This window comes from Arachis hypogaea, chromosome 3, assembly GCF_003086295.3.
Source record: "Arachis hypogaea cultivar Tifrunner chromosome 3, arahy.Tifrunner.gnm2.J5K5, whole genome shotgun sequence".
In the NCBI taxonomy this organism is placed as follows: Eukaryota; Viridiplantae; Streptophyta; class Magnoliopsida; order Fabales; family Fabaceae; genus Arachis; species Arachis hypogaea.
This window is the reverse complement of record NC_092038.1, coordinates 38,877,813-38,885,604: the sequence shown is the minus strand read 5'-3', so window position 1 is coordinate 38,885,604 and position 7,792 is coordinate 38,877,813. Positions and strand designations below refer to the sequence as shown.

At 30.9% G+C, this 7,792-nt stretch overlaps 1 long non-coding RNA gene across 1 annotated transcript; it reads right to left on the bottom strand.

The window, feature by feature from the left end:
• Window positions 1-2,145: 2,145 nt before the first annotated feature.
• On the bottom strand, window positions 2,146-3,969 carry LOC140183777 (uncharacterized). Its single transcript, XR_011879828.1, has 2 exons — window positions 3,411-3,969; window positions 2,146-2,487 (listed from the first exon to the last, which is right to left on the bottom strand). It is a non-coding gene; the product is annotated as an uncharacterized lncRNA (long non-coding RNA).
• Between the last annotated feature and the right edge of the window lie 3,823 nt (window positions 3,970-7,792).

Here is a 7,792-nt window from a genome sequence, read left to right as displayed (position 1 = left end):
TAACAAATAATAGTTGACTAAGTCATATTAGTATCCCTTACAGATTTTACAAAACTCTCCCCCTTCAAACTCAAGAGTGACCTTTGAACTACTCTAAATTTGATCCTAAGTTTATCCAAAGTTATAGAAGAGAGTGATTTTGTAAAGATATCCGTACTATATGTAGAAGCTTGAAGTTTATCTTATCTCTTACACATTGTATATGTAATTGGAATGTTTAGTTCAATAATCGATCTATATAAGGAATGGTCTTCAAATTGCTCAGAGCCTGGTAATAGAAATTGTGGGGAAGAGATCATAAGAGTTGGCACGGATAAAACTGGGTTCATGCCAACTTTAATTTGGATAACAAATTCTCAATCAACTTTGCTAGGGAACCAAGAGGGAGTCCAGCTAACTCCTGCCAATTCCGTAATGGACTGGACTTCCAAGTCCAATTCAACAAAAAATCATTCTTCAATTAGAGATTGGATGTTTTTTTTACTATAGATTTGATGGTTTTTTCAATTATTTGATAGGTCTCTCCCATTCAAAAAGTTTATATTATTGGTCTTTCGTTTGATTTGTTGGATTCTGTTTGCACGTGCTACATTAGTTTTCTTTATGTAATTTGGGAGTTAGGAAAAAAAATTGGAATAGATTTAGTTTAATTTTATTTGCTAATCTGTGCTAGGATTCATGAATTGTGGTTCTAGTCGATGTGATTTAATTTTGCTAAATTGCTGGATGCTGGTGAATTGCTGTGATTAGAGATTGGATGTTGCTGAAATTAGAGATTGGATGTTGCTGTTATTAGGGGTTGGATTTTACTGAATTGTATGTGATTAGAGATTGGATGTTGCTGTTTTTTACAGGTGGTATGGAATTTCGATGCTAAAGTTCGATTAAATTTAGTTTAATTTCGGTCGTATTTAAGTTTGGTCTTAATCATGGTCCAAGAGTCGATTTATTTGGAGTTCTGGACTGAAGGTAGGATCTGCTATATTCAGATCAAGTCAATTTAACAATACTATTATAATTAACTTACATTTCGTTCAAACTAATTACTTTATCGCTTCTAAATCTCTCACTAATAACTGATTTTGCCATTTAGGACATCTTGAAGGAGTTTCGAAAGGAAATAATACTCAAAATAGTTCTAGGTCCTAAGAATTTATTCATTAAACAAGCTCTAAAGGTGTTGGACAATCATCCTGTACACCACAACCAACCCAGAAACAAGCGTAAGGAGGTAAGAACTCCCTTCACAGCACCGAGCACGAAAACCATGCTATAGCGGGAGGAGTTACCCACGAAAATGCCTTGCATGGGAGAAAGATAACAGAAGAAGAAGGATGCCTAGAAAATTCATGATAATGTATACATGGGATACCATCACCATTTGAGACACTTTTGATACATTTTTCTTGTTTTATTCTGTAACACTTTTGATACATTTTCCTTCTTTTTTTTTAAATCCTACTCGATATGTGTTTCAATATAGGTAAATGGTTGTTTTTCAAAGATCTAAGTGGATGTTACTTCTGTTAAGCATCGGGATGTTCTTTTTGCATACTAACTAGATGTTACTTTATACATTTTTTGAGTTTTCTTGTGTTATAGTTGTGGATGTCGTATTTCTTTAAGAATTGCATGACCATTTTTTTTAAATCTTACTCAACATGTTTCTCCGTGTAGGTACCTGATTATTTTTGCAAATATCTAAGTGATTGTTTTTGCAAATATCTAAGTGGATGTTACTTCTGGTAAGTAGCAGGATGTTCCTTTTTCATACTAAACGGATGTTACTTTATACGTTTTCGAGTTTTCTTGCGTTGCAGTTGTGGATGTGTATTTCTTTAAGAATTGCATGGACTTTTTTTTGAAATCCTACTCGGCATGTTACTCCGTGTAGGTACTTGATTGTTTTACAAAGATCTAAGTGGAAGTTATTTCTGGCAAGTAGCAGGATGTTCTTTTTTCATACTAAATGGATGTTACTTTATACTTTTTTCGAATTTTCTTATATTGCAGTTGTATATATCAGTATTTCTTTAAGAATTTCATTGTTTTCTTTTTAATCAATGATGATTTTTCCTAATAGAATGATTAACAACAATGATTTGTCTGAACCAAATGCAATTTAACTAATAATAATCACACAACTTTTGGCATCATTGATTCTTCTATTTTGATGATGGAATCAAAATTGTACACAATAAATAATAGTTGCTTCTTGTTACTTCTTCAACATGAAATAAAAAGAAACAAAACAAGCCTTCATTGTATCTCCAATGTGAAAATAATAAAGATCTAAAAGTGGCGTAGATGGTGCCTAACTTATTTTACAAGGATTTACAGGCTTTATGAAGACTTCAACTTTCATTATTTTTAGTTGCAAGTTTCTTCACAAATTTAGCATTATCCTTCCACGTCTCTTGGTTGTTCCATCATATCTTTTATCCTCAGCATCTGTAGGCTAAGCACCTCATGCACTTTTTGCTTCAGCTACATAGTAAAAACAATAAATCTTAGTAATTAATTTAGTTTCTACCAATTACAATTGTATCATACAACAGTTGGTTTACCTTGGTCTTTTGATAAGTCAACAACAATTTTCTTAACTCAAGAATACACCCTTTTTGTATACAACATATACCAAACCTATTACAGACCAATAAGGTTCTGATCTACATATTTGACTTGTATATAAGAGCAAAACCAGCTACATCAACAAAGAACTTATAGTAGTTCATAGAATTATGAGCCAAATATGAAACCACATGGAGCGTTAGCCCATTTTATCTTGCAGCAACTTAATTATGGAAAATAAAGCAACAAGGGTTGAACTTTAAACCAATTTATCAGAGTCTTTAATACCATCTCGATAACTAACCTTCCTAACAAATTAGGCTATTTAGTGGACAAGTAGAAGCACTTACAGAAGTTATTTAAGACCAGCCTTTTTAACAAATCTGCATCCATCATGTCCTCAGCAGAAATAAAAGTATTTAACCACATTCAATACGGTATTAATAATTATGCAAAGTTAACTGGTACATCTATGTAAAAAAATAAACAAATACAGCAAAAGCATCCACTTACAAAGGATAAGAACAACTTTAGAGTTGATTTGGATAATCTGGATTCTTTTTCTTCACAAGCTAGAATGAAATGATAAAATATGCTAATAATCAATTTGATATCTAATAAAAAACTGAATGAAGGTATTCCCAGTTAACCCAGCATTGGGATAGAAATAACTTTCCAGCCATACATAAACAAGGAATATGTTAACAAAACAAAAGATATAATTGTTAATACTAGGCAGATGAAAGCGATTGCAAAAGATATAATTGTTAATAACTATCAACACAATAAACATGATCAATCAATATATAGCTTTCAAACTTGATAAGAAGTCATCTCACCGCAGCAGGAACATCTTGGGAGTGATGTTGTATTGGTGGGGTTGCGGGAGGAGGGCTGCGAAGGTGATTTGCGAACCATGAGGGGAGGAGGGTTGCGAAGGTGATTTGCGAACCACGAGGGGAGGAGGGATGCGATTGGTGGCGGTGCCGCAATCGCGCGAGATCGGCGATGCTGTGCTGACGGGGCTGCAAATCACGAAGAGGATGGCGCTGTGGTGGTCGGCGGCGCTTCGAATCGTAACGAGAAGGGTTTCGCGGTGGTGGACGACACTGCGAATCACGAGAAAGGCGCTGTGGTGGTTGGAAGTAGGGCAAAACGTGAGAGACCACAATGGGGGAGGAGATTGATACGGGATCAATTTTTTTTTTTAAATTCTTATAATTCAAATTGTTAATTAATGTTAATTATTTAGATTTTTTTTTAAAAAAGAAAATATTAATTGTAATTGTTTAAAAAATTGGCTGATTTGAGTTGTTTACCCATATTTTTCCATTCTCAATATATTTAATTTGTGATAGATGAATCTTCCCTTTTAATTGCTGATACACTTCAATATTTAAGAAATAATGAAGAACTCTAAGATCCTTTAAAGTAAATATGTTATTCAATTTTTTTTTTATCATAAAATCAACTTCAGCAGCATCATTTTATGTTATAATGATGTCATCAATGTAACGTAAAATATAAATAACATAAGTGAAACCTTGCTTGACAAATAGAGAAATATATTTGGTGCTCTTAAAACCAAAAGATTAAAGAGTAGAACTTAATTTTAAGAAGCATTCTCTTGGAATTTATTTAAGGTCATAAAGACTTTTGTTTAATTTACAAACAAGAGAAGATATATATATATATATATATATATATATATATATATATATATACTTAATATACTAAAATTGGATTTTCCCCCAGCTAATAAGGGTGACGTGTCACTCTCTCGTGAGTCCGTTTTCCTTCCAAAACGAATAAAATTTTTCATCTATTCTAAATTATTTATTATAATTATATTATTATATTATATTTAATATTTAATGAATAATATATAATTATACTAATTTAAGAACATATCTTCATTATAATTATATCAAATCAATATTTAATGCACTATTAAACTACTTATCAATTATAATGCGTAATTACTGTACATAATAACAAATTACCTTAATAGTAATTAATTTACATATTTATTTTTGTTTTACTAAGGTCTATAAATAGTATTTTCCTGTCGTACATCAATCTAAATTTGAGAGTTAGCTCATAATTCTATATTTAGTATTTTTTTACTACTTCATAGAATAAAAATGTATTCTTCATTTTTTATTGAAGTCGATCCTTTTAAAGTACAATTTATAATTTTTTATAATATTTTTCATATACTCATTCTATTATATTATTCTTTTAATAATTTATTAATTGTTGTTACTCTAAGTTGTTCTTATCGTCTAATATTCTAGTTCAATTGTCTTTTACCACAATCGTTTACAATGTATCACATCAATGAAATATCTTATCGAGTTGTCTTCACTGATTCAGGTTCCAACTACATGGATGTAAGCGTTCAAAGAAGGGGCAATAATATCTACTTTACCGAATGATGGTTGGATCTACTCACCTATTATGACCAACCTAATGGAATGTGGTTAAAGTTAGCTTTCTTGGGAGGAGCTTGATTTTTGATTGAGGAATTGCATCCACGGAATTTTATAGGGCAAGTTCAAGTTCCATTCCCTTCATGCTTTTTACGTCTGCCCGAAAATCTTCGAAGTGGAGCACATACTGAGATTGAATTCCCTCAGTTTAATTTTAGTTTTGCTAAATTCGTGACAAACTCGGATATGCAATTTCAACGATTGGTAATATATTTAATTTTTCTTATTTTAAGCTGTTTATTATTAGAATAATTTTATAACATATTGTGATTTTTTTTTCAGAAATTACTGGCTTTCTTTTGCATGCATGCAATGCCATTGAGAGGAATAAGGGTTAGTTTGATTTCTCAGTGTGGCAATTCTATACCTTGCCGCATTGCATGAATAGCGGATGATGAAGCTTATTTAACAAGAGGATGGTTTGAATACAATTGATATAGTTAAATTAATACAACCGATAAGATTGAGAATATGTAGCAATTATAGTAATTATTATATCAATTATAATAATCATTCACCTAACTTCATATGCAGTAATTTTTGAATTATAATTGTCACATAATTACTGTTGAATATTATTTAATTTTAGATGTTTTATAGGTAATATTCATTATCACATGAATTATCATCATTACTCAATAATAATAATAATAATAATAATAATAATAATAATAATAATAATAATTTATATAATTGATATAATTGATAAAATTCTAATTCTCATTCGTATGTAGTAATTTTATTAGTATGTATTCACAGTTTTAGTCAATATATAATAATAATAATAATAATAATAATAATAATAATAATAATAATAATAATAATAATAATAATAATAATATTATATGGACATAAAATTAATTAGTTAACAAATTGAATTTAGCTTATGGAGTTTTATTTTCTACTCAAATTTCTAATCATTAGTGATCTTATTTTTTATATTTACAGTAAATTTTGACTATAAAAAAAATTAGTATTGATTGTTTTCTATTTTATTTATTTACAGTTATAATTAAATTTGATATAATTTTAGTAATATAAAACTGCTTCATATATAGCAATAATACTATACTTATTTATATATCTCTACTTTTATCTCTTTTTTCAAAATTTTAGCATATAATTAATGTAGAAAAAATATAATATTAAACTGCTTTGTTATATATATATATATATATATATATATATATATATATATATATATATATATATATATATATATATATATATATATATATATATGAAGCGGATCTAGGAGGGAAAGGGGAAGAAGGATGTAAGTGTCAGTATGAATGCAGTATGATATATGCAAGAACAGAAAAGTAAATATGAAGTTAGATGCGGCGGTAGTCCGCTCGCATATGCAGGTTAGATATGTAGTTAGATGTGGCGGTAGTCCGCACACATATGCAGTTGCAAAAATGTAAATATGGAAACACTAAAATGAAGAACTGAATAAAAGATTTTTTTATTGAACTGAATAAAAGATTTTTATTGAATGTATTGAAAAGGGAGAAGAGGGAAGAAGAGTTGGAGAGCTTACAAGGGAAACTTTCAGAGCGTCTCTCACTAACTTCTCTCTATGTTTTTGTAAAATGAAAAGGGTGCCTTACAATGAAAGCATGGCCTCCTTTTATAATTGAGAAAATTACTGTTTCTACAGTGCCGGTTATGTTAACCGGTACTATTGGTACAGTACAAGTTGATACATTTTTGTTTTTTGCAAATTCGGCTTAAGATCTAATCTTCTCCTAGATTGATTCCAAAGCAATCGTCTTCATTTTGATTGTAATCACTTGATGATTCTTCTGAGGGAGTAGGATCATCTTTGTGTTTTTTGTCTTCATCGATCATCTGCATGATTTGTTGAAGGTGTCTTGCTAAGGTTTCTTTTGATTGGGCCCCTGCAAGGGCTGCTGCAATCTGGGCTTTCTGGTTGAGGAATATTGATTCTTCATGGTCGAATGGTTTGGTGAACTTGGGGTGCTCTTTGAACCAATTTCGAACTTTTTCTGGATGAGCCATGGCGGCATCAAACTGAGACCACCATTTTACAAAGGCATTTCTATGAAGCATAGGTGGTGCTTTTGGATGTTCTTGTTTGCCGTACCTGTACTGCCATGAGAATACCCAGGCTAGGGAAAAAACAGAGAAAAAGTGAAGATCTACAGGAATGCTTGTTTCCTGTTGGTCAAATTTTTTGGTGAAAATTTTGAACCCCTCATCGGCAGGTGGGGGCAAGATTTCTGGTAGAGGACCAAAGTAATCCCACCATTGGGAGAACTAATTTGGGAATTGATAATTGGTATTCTTCTTGAAATAGATGAGCCAAGAATGTCTGTTCTGATTATTTTGTAACCAAAATACTCTTGTCCAGGCATCCACATAATCCCAATAAGAATATCCTATCGGGTCATAAGGATTAGAGAATTTTGTTGTATTGTTTGGGTTTTTACCAAATTGATTAGGGGTGAGTACTTTTAAAATTTGAATGGTTGAATGAGTTATGTTGGTGGCATCTTTAGGATCTTTGTAATTTTTTATTGAGACGGAATCTGAATCCACTAGTATGAATTCATAAAACTGTCTGGTTTTGTTTAAGGCTGTTGGTCTAAAATGGAATCCTGGTGAAAAGACTTTAGGAATAACTTTAAAAGGTGATTTTTCCCAAAACTCAGGTTCCATTAGAAGGACAGATGAGAACTTGTTTTTTGAAATGTATGTGGTTG